Source organism: Protopterus annectens, chromosome 3.part1 (genome assembly GCF_019279795.1).
Source record: "Protopterus annectens isolate FY-2018-M chromosome 3.part1, PAN1.0, whole genome shotgun sequence".
Taxonomy (NCBI): Eukaryota; Metazoa; Chordata; order Ceratodontiformes; family Protopteridae; genus Protopterus; species Protopterus annectens.
Window position 1 is genome coordinate 1,131,860,167 of NC_056732.1, and position 15,511 is coordinate 1,131,875,677.

The 15,511-nt window shown below is 34.6% G+C and overlaps 1 protein-coding gene across 1 annotated transcript in view; it reads left to right on the top strand.

The window, feature by feature from the left end:
• The first annotated feature begins 13,306 nt into the window (after positions 1–13,306).
• EYA1 (EYA transcriptional coactivator and phosphatase 1) overlaps positions 13,307–15,511 on the top strand; it is a 398,871-nt gene continuing 396,666 nt past the window's right edge. The window contains exon 1 of the mRNA XM_044067272.1: positions 13,307–14,036. The gene's annotated coding sequence lies outside the window, so the exon portion shown is untranslated. The remainder of the gene's footprint in view (positions 14,037–15,511) is intronic.

Genomic DNA, 15,511 nt, shown 5'->3' on the forward strand with positions numbered 1-15,511 from the left:
TCACTGCCACACAGTGCCTGCTTTAACTCATCCCTGAACTCCACCTCACAATTACCCTTTTTCAATTTCCACCATTTGATCCTTGGTGCTACCCTCACACTCCTCCTCCTCTTCTTGATCACCAACGTCATCCTACAAACCACCATCCTTTGCTGCCTAACGACACTTTCCCCAGTCACCACTTTACAGTCTCCAATCTCCTTCAAACTGGCCCTCCTACATAAGTTATAATCCACTTGTGTGCACTCTTGTATGCCACCCAATGCTCCTCCCTCTTGTTAAAATACATATTCACCACAGCCATGTCCATCCTTTTCACAAAATCCACTACCATCTGACCTTCTGCATTCCTTTGTTTAAAACCATACCTACCCATCACTTCCGCATCCCCTCTGTTCCCTTCACCAACATGCCCATTGAAATCTGTTCCAATCACCACTCTCTCACCCTTGGGTACAGTCATCACCACTTCATCCAATTCACTCCAAAATTTTTCTTTCTCATCCATTGCACACCCAACTTGTGGAGCATATGCACTAACAACATTCATCATTACACCATCAATTTCTAGCTTCATAAACATCACTCTATCCAACACTCTTTTCACCTCCAAAACACTCTTAGAATACTGTTCCTTCAGAATAACTCCTTCGCCATTTCTCCTGCCATCCACTCCATGGTAAAACAATTTGAACCCACCTCCGATACACCTGGCCTTACTCCCCTTCCATCTGGTCTCTTGCACATGCAATATACCAACCTTCCTTCTGTCCATCATATCAGCTAGCTCTCTCCCTAAACCAGTCATACTGCCAACATTCAATGTTCCGACCCTCACTACCACAGTCCTAGCCTTTCTCCTCTCTTCTTGCATTTAGCCATGCCTTCTGCCTCTTCTCCTCCTTCGGCCAACAGTAGCCCAATTTCCGCCAGCACCCTGTTGGCTATCTGTGCCGGTGGCGGTCGTTGTTAACCCAGGCCTCGACCGATCCGGTATGGAAATATTTACTGGTGTCCACATTAAATTATTTGGTGAAGTTTTACACCGGATGCCCTTCCTGACGCAACCCTTCCCATTTATCCGGGCTTGGGACTGGCACAAAGAAATGCACTGGCTTGTGCATCCCCAGTGGCAGGGTTTATAGTGTATGTCGTAAATCACTTATTAGAATAAATATAAGTGTAAAGAGTATAAATAGTTTATCATAAGTGTATATATACCTACATAGATTTGCCTCTTATTGATGGCATCATATGTCTCACTTACATTATTATGGTTAAGGTTGGGAGCGCGTAAATTAAATGAGCTCTTTTCTGTTCATTTAGTTCTGAATGCAGTTAAGCGGGAGTTACACTACTGTTCTTCTTTTTCTATCGGTTGTTCCTGTTAGGGGTCACCACAGCAGATCATCCATTTCCATTTCTTTCTGTCCTCTGCATCTTGATCTGTCACACCAACCACCTGCATGTCCTCTCTCACCACATCCATAAATCTTATCTTAGGCCTTCCCCTTTTCCTGTTACCTGGCAGCTTCATCCTTAGCATCCTTTTCACAATATACCCATCATCATCCCTCCTCAGCACATGTCCAAAACAATGCAATCTTGCCTCTCTTGCTTTGTCTGTAAACCGTCCAACCTGGGCTGACCCTCTAATATACTTATTCCTAATCCTGTCCACCCTCGTTACACCCAGTGCAAATGTTAACATCTTTTTTACAATACTGTTAGTATATTGTATTCTCCTATGTGTGTGTGTGTGTGTGTGTGTGTGTGTGTGTGTGTGTGTGTGTGTGTGTGTGTGTGTGTGTGTGTGTCTATCTATCTATAAATATATATATATATATATATATATATATATATATATATATATATATATATATATATATATATATATATATATATATATATATATATATATATATATATGTGTGTGTGTGTGTGTGTGTGTGTGTGTATATATTATATAAAATAGAACTTCAATTGACTAAAAGAAAGGCACACTGACACACTTTTTGTTTTTGACACACTTCTTTTAGTCCATTGAATTTCTAATTTTTTATAATTCTAAGTCTTCACAGTTTGCAGTTTTATATATATATATATATATATATATATATATATATATATATATATATATATAGTTATATATTATAAGTATTTTTTATTAGAACAATTTAAAGTTTGATACATCAGATGCTGTAAATGAATGAAACACACTCTTATAAGACATTTGTATATGGACATAATTAATTATATGAAGTGACTGAACTTTTACGCAATTATCCAAATTATTTGTGTTTTTGCCACCTTTAGGTTGTATATGTTATTGCAATCCTTTTTATATTACAGGATCACATTTTTTTTCTTTAATAACATAATATCTATTCTTGATACCGTACCTTCCAGTCATTTCTATTGTGGATGTCTGTACTTATATGTGTTAGACCAGAGAACAGTGAGTGTTTTATATATAGACATCGCAGAAGGGTTATGTAGAGTACACTTTATTACAGGTGAGCGATCCTCACAAGAATAAGTATTTAGATTTATAAAGCTTCTAAAATAAGGATTTATATAATAGAATTGTGAATCGTATCAGAAGCTTGGTTTTATAGCCAATAGCCAGTGATTGCACTTGATACCAGATTAGAAGTATGAAACATCAGTTAAGTTATATCTAGGTAGTTTTTATAAATTGAATTGATGCCGTATTGTATTAGGCGTATTGGCACAAGAACTTTTACGTAATATCTAGTTTTTAAAGATTTTAATATCATAGTAACAAAGAATTTTATAGTTATAAACATGATGCAATGATTCATAGGTTATTTGTTTTTTAAAATGCATGTATTACTTTAAGAAGTGTTCTGATTCATTACAATGTAATTGTGAAGTAATGCTGTGATTGCTACGAGACTTGGAATTTATAAAGCATGCATAATTTGTATGTTCTAGATGTATGATCTGAAGAAGCAAGCTGTTGACTTGTGAAAGAGCTAACCTTTTATTTATTAATAAAGGTTTTACCCTTGCCGTGTATCAGCTCATTGCTTATTATTTTTACGTGATAGTATTTGCCATTTGTTGTGTCTATAATGAGTCATTAATCTTTGTTGCTGGTGCTATTTTAATATTGGTATCAAGACCAAAAATACTGCTTCAATGGGCCCCAACAATATCCCTGGTTGCTTCCTAAATAACCTCATACATTAACCAGGAAGGCCACTGGAAGCACTGTTGAACTGCAGCCAAAAATAGGTTACGTACTGAGTGAATGGAGGGCTGCAATGGTCATCCCAATCCTCATGAGTGGACCATCAACCAACCTCGGGAACTGCAGACCCATCTGTCTGATAAGTCTAATATGCAAAGCCATGGAATGAATTATCATGGAAATGATCAACAAGGACACTGAAAACCTACAGACATTGGACCCATTTCAGTCCAGCTTTGTCAAGGGGAAGGTCTTGCCTGCTCAACATAGTAGACTTCTTCAAGAAGGTTACTAAAGCTATGGATGAGGGAAAAATGGTGCACACCACCTAGCTCAACTTGGCCAAGGTGTTTGACACAATACCCCACTCAGGTATTGCTGACAAACCCTCAGAAATTGGCATAAATCCCAAAATAACTCACTGGATTTCTAGCTGGCTCACAGATAGAACCCAAGAAGTCAGAATTAGTGAGACCACCTCCAACAGAAGATCAGTCACCAGCAGAGTACCCCAGGGCTTTGTGTTGGGACTGTTCCTGTTTGGGTCTATCTCACCAAGTTTGCATATGACTATAAATTGGGAGCTATTATAGATTCCCCCATGGCACAAACATCCTAGAAGATGGTCTATTACAAAGAAGTGATTGGATTAAATCTCATCTTGAAGAAATACTTTCTTGGGCCCTTTGGGAAGGTGCCCACCCAAGTTAATTATTACATAAAATGCCCCTACGAGTTGAACCAGTACTTAAGGATTTGGGAACATATGTAGATAGTCATTTGTAATGTGATTTTTTTCATTTATTCTATCTCAAAATTAATTGCTTGATGTGGGGGGGGGGTCAGAATGTGACTTTTTTTCATTTATGTTTTCAAATTCCCATAATACACTTAATTAGCTCAGAAGATGTTTAGAATGTCTTTGTCCTTCATATTGTTCTGTTCATTCTCTGAGAATGACAGTACTCAGAATTTTTGTTTACATTCAGAATCATTGTAGATAGGACTAGCAAATTTCTTAACTGATATTCTTTATTTTGTATTCTTTCTATCATCCAAAGACACTGAAATAATCTGTTTTATTATTATTGTTTTATTTACAAACCATGATTAAATTAATTTACTATTGAGAAAACTCATGCTGGGATGGTAACCATACTATTTTATCAAGAGCTGATATAATAAAACCAAATTAGGTGGTCAGGCTAGTCAATAATGAAATTGCTGCATCAAGGAAATTGATCTTTCACCAAAGAGGCTATTCAGATTTTTAATAATTAAGCTATGTGTGTGACAAATTCTCCACTCGAAAAATATATATTTTTAGAATGTATTGAACTGTATTCTGGCTAACTTGCTATAGAAAAATGACACTCAGTAAGTATATGTGTTTTTGAAAAGCTGTATTGTAATCCAGTGACTCATCCCTTATTTTTTGTCTGTGTCAGTCAGCAGTGTCAAGTATCCTGCATTTTTTAGCCTGAGCTTCTCTTTCAATATTGACTAACATCATACAATATTGGTGCCTGGCTAGAGTTTTAGAAAATTTATTCCTTCTCACAGTAGTGGTGTACATTTTGTTTGATCCACAAAGTTTTGCACTGTAGCTCTAGTGAGAGGGAAGGAAGGAAGGAAGAACTGATATAAACCTGTGACATTAGCTTTTCTTCAACTAAAAGTGATAAATTGTAAGAAACTAAAGAACAAATTCTTAAATAAATAAATGTGAGAAATTATGCAAAATGAACACTGCATGCACCAAGAAGGCTTAATAGCACACAAATATATCTATTTATTTATTTTTTAAGTTTATTTTACTGGTAATCTGACTAGGCAAAACCCTTTAGCCGAGGGCTAGGGAAAAAAATTCTCCACGTTGCATACATTTGATCGGGTTAGCAGTAAAAATATAATATAACCGTTATATAACTTAACAGAAGATTACGATGTTACATACACTATCTAGTATTTACAGCATGTTAAGCTCAAACACATATCTAGAACCTAGTGTATACAGTATGTAAAATCATATCAATAAAACATATCATCTTTATTTGACAATGAATATAGATACTACTGTAATGTTAGCACACAGACAGCAGATAAGTCATATGCATATTTTATCAAAACATTTAAATCCACTGGAGGCTCCTAACCGGGAGGCTGTTATAGTGTACATATGAGAATTTATCAATATCTGTTGGATATGACTGTATTTATGCTGCAATACTATCTTCTGGATCAAGTTCCAGAGTTTAGCAATATATACAGATTGCAGATAATCACCATTATGGTTTTCAGATTATTTTTGAGTGAGCACTAGGTGTTGATTTAGTGAGCACAGCTTTTTTGGTAGGTGTGTCAGTTTAATTACTTGCTGGTAGCAGGGCATCTGTCTTTGGTGTTTGAGATGTTGTTGGCAGTGTTAATACAAGAGAAGGTTAGTTAGTTAGATAGCTCCAGCCAGTTATGGGAGTGAAGTATGTGTTTGGCTAATATGGATACTGGCAAACTTTGCAATTTTTATATCAGATTTGTATAATGTTAGATACCTGAGAGGACTGTAGGCTAGATAAAATTGATAAAACCTTCAGGAGACTAGGATGATGTCAAGTCTGAGCTAGAGTCTTACATGCATATTTTGTTAGGAATGGTTTCACTTTATTAGAATTCCTAGTTTATGGCTAGTTTTTTGAATTGCAAATTGGATGTGGTGACTGAATCTTAATCTGCTACCTGTTATTAATTGAGTAGTTTATATTTTGCACCAACTCAATTCTAATATTATTAACTGATTATATTGTTAAATCACTGTAGTTTGTTGGGTTGGAGGTAAAAATGTCATTAGCTTTGCTTGGATTTACAAGTAGTTTAGATTGTTTTAGCCATTTTTAATTTTTTGTAAAGGAATGTTGCAGGACATTTTGGAGCTGTTTGACTGAAGAGGCCAAACATATTAGTGCTGAGTCATCGTTATATTGGATTATACTTGCTGGTTGAGAGAAATTGCATGTGGTTTATTTATAAATATACTATATAGTTACAATCCTAATATTGAACACTGTGACACACCTGTCGTTATTTTTTGTGAAGTTAACAGCTCATCAGTACAATGGATGAGCTGCAATTGGTGACTTAGGTAAGTTTTACAACAATCGATTGAATTGTTTGTTAGGCCTTGCTCCTTGACTCTAAGCAGTAGTATGGGATGTGAAACTATATCAAATACTTTGGGCAGGTTCAAAAAAAGGGATGTAACCATTTCACCTTGATTTTATCTGTCAGGAATATAGATTATGAAAGTTAGTAATCATGATTTCCTGTTATGGCCTGCCATAAATCTATGCTGTGTTGTGGAGAGCAACTTATTCTCTATTAGGTAATCAATTTTATATGAAAAAATGTTTTCAATATTTTAGACATAGGAGATAAAATGTCTATAGGTCTGTAGTAAGCTAGTTAGTTCATGTAATTTGTAGCCTTTACACAAAGGACTAGCTTAGGATTGTTTCCAGAGTGTGGGTACTATTTCTTCTTGGAGATAATAATTTATGAGTGCAGATAATGGGTATTGAATGACTTCTACAGCTATTTTGCAATACTTAACACATAGTTTATCAGCTGCAAAAGAGGTGGGTTTAAGTTTTTTAATAAGTTTGAATATTTTTTTCACAGTGCTACACAAATGGAAAACAGCAAAGTCACTCCTCATTTACATGCATCAGTGTATGAAACTTTATATTTGGAGTATTGTGAGACTAAGTTATGCCTCACTTACAGGTGGCAGTTTAAGGATCTTCGTAGATGGATTATTACACAATGCAAGATGGGAAAACATTTTCATAAATGTGTCATTGTCCCATAAGGTAGATTAGAAATTAATGAGCCTGGTTTTTATGTTAGAATTAAGAAACTGCAATCAAGTGCCTGCTACTCCAAGAAAGTGTTTTTCCATTGCGCAGCTTATTACTAAAAGTATGGTACCCAGGTCCAGGCATGTAATCATTCCAGTGTTTTCTGCCCTTATCAGGCTGATCATTGTGTTTAATGCCCCTTTGATATGTACTTATCCAAATATGTGACACAACTTGAATGTCTACAACAACTAAGAAAATCAGAAGGGTTAAATTATAAAGATGATGCAGACCATCTCAAAACCATCACTCTCTTCTTGGTGTCCTACTGGCTACAGAGATGCAATATATGCCTTGCATACAGAGCCTTAACAGACTCTATCCTGTCAGTCCAACTGCCATTTACAAGTCCAGCAGAGGCATAAATGCCCACTCAAGAGATCTAAATCTCTTTTGCAACATAAGAAGAAGATGTTGAAGAGATAGATCTGTATCACAGCGAATACCACGCCTTTGTAATTTCTTCTACCCCACCTAAAGCAAAGTACTTCTGTTACCTTATTCAAATATAATATGGAGGAATGGATGGGTAACTCCATATTCAACCATTGTTTAGCATCCTTGTCCATCATGGATTGGGGCAACATGTAAATGGTCTTCTCACCTCTGGGTTATTCGTACTTAAAATATAGATTTATAAGCCTCATAGGTAGGTACTAAGCTAGCTGCCCTTGCAGGCAATTTTAAGCCTAGCCAATTTCCTTTCTTGTGCTTGAAGTAACCTATTCTATTTGGCAATAGATTGACAATACCCATCCCGTGGTCGATAATTATCTATCACTCCTAATGAGAATAACTGGGATCATACCATAGATAATTTTAGGGGACTCATGCATGGACTAAAGCATTTTTGAGCTACATCTGTCCATTAGTAATACAGAGGACAGTTGTGGGGTAGATATTCTGTTTTCCATCCATAGATTTATGTTGGACTTGAATATAGACAGGGATGAACTCTTTTTTTGTCAGTGAGGAATCTGTTCCACAGCAGTAGTATCCTGTGTTAGATATACCTATCCCTCAAAACCATTCTGTTATTGTTGCAGATTAGATTTAGATCCCTAAAGCAAGTATGTCTGATGTGATTTGACTTGCTAATGTGCAGTGAATCCATCTGTAATGAGTCAGAGGATGCCTTGCATGCCAGACAAAGGTCACTTCTTAGCAGTCTGTAAGATTACAAGTTTAGTGACAGGGCTTTGAATAGGTCCATGTAGGACAAGTTGTTTAAGGATTTTGATCTTTTTATCCTTTTATTAAGGAATTTCCATGGGCATTCCAGCTGTTTTATGTGTCTGGACAGATACATGCCCAAGGGGACATTATATTCATTGACTGGCCTAGCGAGGACTTAGTGAAGTAGGACAATGACATCCCTAGATTTAGACACAATCCCTTTGTTTATAAGCTGGGCAATATCTTACATAATACACGTCAGTTGGAAGTTACATCACTGTCCACATAAGTTCCCAAATCCTGAACAACGGGGTCAGTTCTTAAGGGCATATATAAGGGCTAAAAACATAATGGGAATGTATAGCTAGGCTTAGAAAAATCCTCACCGATTAATAGCCTAGTAAGTACCTATGATTCTATAAGGCAGATGGTCATAATTTTGAAACCAATCCCAGCAATCAGAAAATGAGGTTTAATGCAAACTTGTAATAAAGTTGACATTTTATTGAAATCCATAAGCAGTTTCTTGCTCGGCTATACTCCATTTGGGAAAAAAGTTTAATATACCAGATCCTTGTACTTTATAGGATCATATTATGACATTTGTTTCAGTTTCAAGTCTAACATTAGTAATGCTATAACATACTCACAAGTAGAGAATTAATCAACTACTCTGCAAGCAGCACCAAGTAAGTCTAAAGCCATTGCTTTATGAATGGATATTAAGTTACATGGCAAATACATAATTATGCTATATAGTTCTGGTAGAAATAGACAAGAATATATGATCAATTTCTTTGTACTTAGATAAAGTGTACATGATTATACATATTATTTTATTTTTTATATATACAGAAATATACAAGTGTATAGAAATGACAAATGTTTCAAAATTATATTCTTGCACTTTTATTGTCTATGAGAACCATTTATATTTTACTGTATTTTATGTTCTTGAAACATGACATGTCTTGTGTAAGGTAAAGAAAACTAAACAATCATCTTGGGAAATCATTTTAAAGTATTGTTAATCATTGCTTCCTAGTTTTATAGGTTAATAAAGAAACATATTTATGTTAATTGTGAATTGAAATAAGAATATATAAATATCAGTTACAAGATTTCTCTTTTTCTTATCTTAACAGCTGCTCAGTCAGCAATTTTTGTAATTTTAAATATATCAAACTATATGGTATATTGTTAAGATATATGTTTGTTTCTGTAGAGGTGCATGTGGGAACAGGAAGTGATTAAGAGAAAAGTAGTCTATAAACCAATTATATACCTCTTGTTTTTTTAATCTGCCATTAAAATGTCCATGTTCTTCCATTTCAGTGTGTGCGAATGGTTGAAATTTATATAGCACTATAATCAGTATAATACATTACCAAGTGCGGAAAATATAACAAAGACATACTTTGTACAAAGCATGTTATTAACAATAATCAGTTAAATATCACTGGTATTGACGTGTGTGTGTGTCTGTGTGTGTGTGTGTGTGTGTGTGTGTGTGTGTGTGTGTGTGTGTGTGTGTGTGTGTGTGTGTGTGTGTGTGTGTGTGTGTGTGTGTGTGTGTGTGTGTGTGTGTAGGTATGTACACCTGTATTTGTATGGTGTTCTGTCCAGCATTTGCTTCTCTGCTTGGATAGGCTATACCTCCTTATGACTCTGTGCAGGATAAAGTTTATATTGGAAAATTGATGAATGAATGCACGCATACATGAAAGTACGTGGATGTTCATGTATCTGTAAATATTAGTGCTTTGGTACTCTGAGTAAATAACATAATAAAATTTAGTTGTTCTTTGTTTTAAGTTTATTATTCTTAGTTGAGTTACTGGCTTATGATTCTATAGGTTCTTATTTATTACAATGTGATTTTTTTTCCTTAAACCTTTCATATACAAAATGCAAAATAACGTTTACATTTCTTGCCAGAGTATAGCTAAGCTGAGAATTCACACAGTCTGATCAAGTTTTAAAGGTATTTTCATGACCATTGACCTTCCAGATTTTGATCACAGACCGTATTGCTGATGTATAAAGAAGAGTAGACACTATTTTGATAATATGTTGCATTTATCATAGCAATTTAAGGCCATAGTTTCATTTTTTTGCTAATGTCATTCAATCTTTTTCCAAGAGGTAAGACTAAATAATATAATCCGTAATCTTGGTAGCTGGAAGTAGTGCCTTCTCAATCTCTATAGCAGTGAGTGGATTTGTTTGCATCTATGTATTGGTGATTTTCATTTGCAAGTCAAAGTAGACATCTTCATTGCAGAATAAGGGCCTGTGATCCTCATTGTGCAAGATAACATGGCAGAACATCTGCTATTATTGTTTCAATCCAGCAAAAGCCCATTGCAATTTACATACACTAAAGAAGCCATTTGCTAGGTAAATCAGTAAGTGATGCTCTTGTGATTGTCAATGGTAGTGTGGTCACTTTAAAAGAGCAAAGACACAGAAACACATATAGCTGCACATACATGTACAAACACGTACATTCACATAAAAGTGCACTTGCACCCCCCCCTCACACACTCACACACACACGTATATAGATATGTATACTGACTGGGTATAGCTATACCCTTTGCAGACATACCTGTCTTCGCATACATCCTTTTGTTACCATTTTCATTCATGTAAAGAGCAATCAGCATAGTCTGGAAGGCTGTACCTTTAATGCGTTTATTTACTTTGCTAATTGAATAAATCAGCTTTCAGACGTCCCTTTTAGCCATGATCTATGCCAAGCGGCAATACAAACAAAGAACTTGAATGGTAATATAAACATAAAGCATTGCCGTTTGGAAGACAGATTTGCTCTACCTATGAGCATAATGCTTTAGGTTCACAAAGCAATGACAGGCATATTTCTAAAATATGCAGCTGTAGTCACAAATAAACGTTGTTTGTGATAGAGAATATTAACGACCGCTATTTGTTTTAAAGTGAAATCAGCTGTTCTGAAGCCATAACTTTGTGTAACAGAATATTAGGATTTAAGATACAACAGATATTAGTATCTACATCTTTACATAGAATAAAACCATCAAACAGAACTGTTGGGTGTTCTGTATTGTGAAAGAGAAATACATAATTAAACTGTGTAGAATAATAAAATGTTTACTTTTTATTTGATTTGATGAGTTCCCATAAATCCTATATTTGGATGTGTTAACAAGAAATCTTTTCAGACAAGTGAGATGAGATTGTCCAAGAAAGTATGTACTTTCTGTATGTCCACCAATCATTATAACATTTTTTAGTATAAACAGCTCTGATGACACAAATTAATTGATCCATCTAATACAATAAACAATGGGCAAAACAAAATTCTGTTCTTAGTAATTTTACAAACAATATCTTGTCATGAATGCAAATAGAAATAGAGAATGCTCTGTTTATGTAATATGAGGTCTGGGCCTAAAAAGGTATTGCTCATTTGTCCTATATGGTAAATAAATATCCTACAGCTCAGAAACTGCAAATCCAAACAATATAATCCTAGATGAGCTAGTACTCTGAGTCCATTGAGAACATTTCTTCAAAACAGCCTGTATTCTAAACAGTCTGACCTAGATTGTTTACTAACAGAAATATAGGATGTGTCAGCTCTAAATGTAAACTAGTGGTAATTTGATATGCAACCTCAATATTACATTGCATCCTTAAACCCACTGTTGTTTGTATAGCACATTTATCAGACATTTGTTAAACCTGACAACAAAACTATTACATAAATGCAAATTACATATGGGAAGCATAAAATAACATTTATAACAGTAACAAATTATCAGTGAAAATTATAGACAGAAAGTTTAAGCTGCACATACAGGGTACAATTTGTATCTATGCGCCAGTATTCTTCTGAATGGCCAAGCATAAATCTATTAAGCACCTCTAGAGCAATTCATTTAACAGCATTGCATTTTAGAGTAATTCAAGTAAACATTTGGGATGACTCGCATAATATTATAAAGTCAAGATGTGTATGGATTGTTATTCCTACTTATTCTCATGATTTGTTTTGTACCATAGCTATGGCTGATGACATAATATGTGTTTGGTTGTTTGTTGTAGTGAAACAACTTAATGAATTCTAAACTATATTTTTCTGTTCATTTCTGTGAAAGCAGCGATAGAATATATAGTTAGATTTTCAGGCACTGTGAGTGCTTCCCTCCAAGGAAAAACATTCATAAATGAGTGTTTGATTTTTTTTCAAGATTTTTGAGAACAGGTGGCTGTTGCAGTTTGCTTACATGGTTATATAATCTCAGTGCTGGAATTACAGCAGGACACTGGGTTGAAGAAATTTTGCTGGTTTAGAGACATTAAAATCTTTGTTAAATAACATCAGGTTGGCTTTTGACTTTTTTCACAAAGAAGTGCACAACACATAAGTGTTCTCTATGTCATGAATTTTAGGAATTATATTTAAATAAAATGAAACATGCTGGTTTATATTCATATTATGACTAAGACATATACTAAAACGAGATGACTTTGTAAGGTTGGAGGTAAGCAGGTCTTAGTACTTTTATATTGGTGGTAATGCAGTTTACTGCTGAATGACGACAGAAACATTGCCCCCATGCCAGAATCACCCTGCCATTTTAAAAGCAAGTTCCATTACTTAACTATCAATGGATAACTTTTAAAATTTATTTTTGAAATGATATGGTGGCCCGGTGCAGAATTATTAACATTTACAACTATTTCACAATGATATCACATATGGTTGACTATCTAATAAAAGCTTGTTGGTTGCAAAGCACAGAAATAAGTGTGCAATTAGCATTTCAGAATTATATGTAATATAGCCTTGCTTAATATTCTTTTTAGGGAGTTTAACAGTTACCTCCACTGAATAAGCAGTTATTTGCTTAAGCTATATTTAAATGCATTAGGCGGTATAAAATGAAACCCAGGGAGGCATCAGCAGTCATTATCAGCTGATAGCTGCTGAAGAAGTCCTCTCTGCTTGTTGACAGAATGTTTGAACTACTGTCATCTGGTCCCACACAGCTGCTTGTTCTGATATGCTGGATTTGTTCATTTACATAATGAATTTCTGTGAAGCTCTAAGGTTGACTCAGACAGTGTAGTGTTCATTTCAATTGTTATATTAACCAATAAGGCCAGGAAGGGGGAAAAGGCTGTGGTTTGCATTACAAAAACAAAGAGCCCTGAGGCTGGCTGAACAGACTTTCAAGACTGAGCAAGCAACTAGGATGGACAAAGTTTCTGTTATTTGTTTGTCTAAGTCTCACTGATATCATCTGTTGCTCTTTAATAGAAGAAACGAACATTTCTGCTAGCTGTGATTAAACATAGCAGTGGGAACTAATGATGTCGAGTTGCTTGGTGGATGTGAGCTCTCCGGTGTCTCTCCTGACTGTGCATTCCTGTTAAAATACACTGCACTGGATTTATTTCTTGAGAAAACTGCTGTTTCAGAAAAACATACTAATCAGACCCTGTGGCAATAAGTGGGACTCATTCTTTAGAACTTGGAATTGGCTTTCAGAAATGTTTGTTGCTTGCTCTCATATTTGATTAAGAACTTCAGAATTCCTGCACTTTCAATGCAAATACATCAAGTAAACGAGGGAGTGCATTACATGTGGACCTGGAACTTGACTAACTTCTTCGCTGTTTTCTATGTTATTTCCAAAATAAGACAGGAGACTCAGCCTTCAGCAGTTACATGTGTTGTAAGTACAAGTCATGAGTTTCTAAAGTTCCATGAGCTGACACCAGTTGTGTTTCCGTATAGTCTGAATGAATGCATTCAGAAAGATGTTAACTTTACAGAATGTTAGGGATTTTAGTGCTTCACTGTGATTGCATCTTGCTGTTAAAAATAATTTAAAATTATTTTCTTTTTCCAGTATAGTTTCTACTTAAATGTTATCAATTAGACTAGTCATGATTGCTGTATACAAGTATAGTCATTGAGCTTTTTGTTATCAAGTCTATTTCTTCTAACATTATTCATTTTAGCCTTCATTATCTTACAGTTAGGATTGTTATATTCTGGGCAATATGCTAATAACACTCAAAAAACTTTGTTCATCCAATAAGTAAAGAATATTCACAATGATGTTTAACTTGTCTTTAACAGTAGAAGTAAGAAGAAGCTTTCAGTTTGTGTCTATCCATATGCAAAGAAAAAATGCTATATCAAGCATTTAGCAATGTATCACAATTCAACACATATTAAATGTGCAGTTTTTTTCAGTGGTCATCATAACACATGTCACTGACTGTAGGAAATATATACAGTGGACAATTATTACTGCAAAGCTATCCGTGATATGAAAAGTTTTCTAATTATTTAAATCATACAGTAACTAGAAAGATACAAGAAAAAGAAAAATATTTATAAAGCAATATATTCCAAATGTAGCAGTCTGAGAGTGTTTCACTTTGGATTTGCCCTGCAGCTGGCTTAAGAAAAAATAAAGATATCCCTAACTTATTCATAAGTTAAAGGAGGAATTTCCAGAAATGATCTTCATTTTTTTTTGCAAGCCAAAGAATGAACAGCTTTTAGGTCATTGTAATTAAAAAAAAAAAAAAAAAAAAAAAAAACAAACTCAAAATGTAATCCAGAGAAAAATACTGTCTTTAAATAAATAAACTAGAATCATTCAGGAAAACATACCAGGGCAAGTGAATTCTGTGTAGATGAAGACAAACCGGAGATATTTGACAGCCTTCGCTTAAGCAGGAAATCCTTTTGCTTAATACATTTAGAATTTTCCACGCATCAAGCAAACACTCTAAGTCCCAAAGGAAGTCCTTTCATGTTGACATAAAACACATAGTTTGTTCATTCAATACTGTTGGCACTTACTGGCATCTATTGCAATCACAAATTCAAAATAAATGTCGGTGCCTCATTTTGCTTATGGACTGAAGATAATTTAATTTTTTTAAATTATTACATTATCATTATAAGCTACATTTTAAATTATGAACATTCTCTGCTTATTTTTTTATTATTATGAAAAACACACTGCATCAATTTGTGTGCATTAATTGAATGAACATATTTTAAAAAATGTAGGCATTGTAAACACTGATAGGAGAATTTAAGTGTGCAGATATTTGCCTTACATTTATTTCAGCCACTATGTGTTATTAAGACTGAGACAATCATAAAAATATACAAATATGTAGTTTT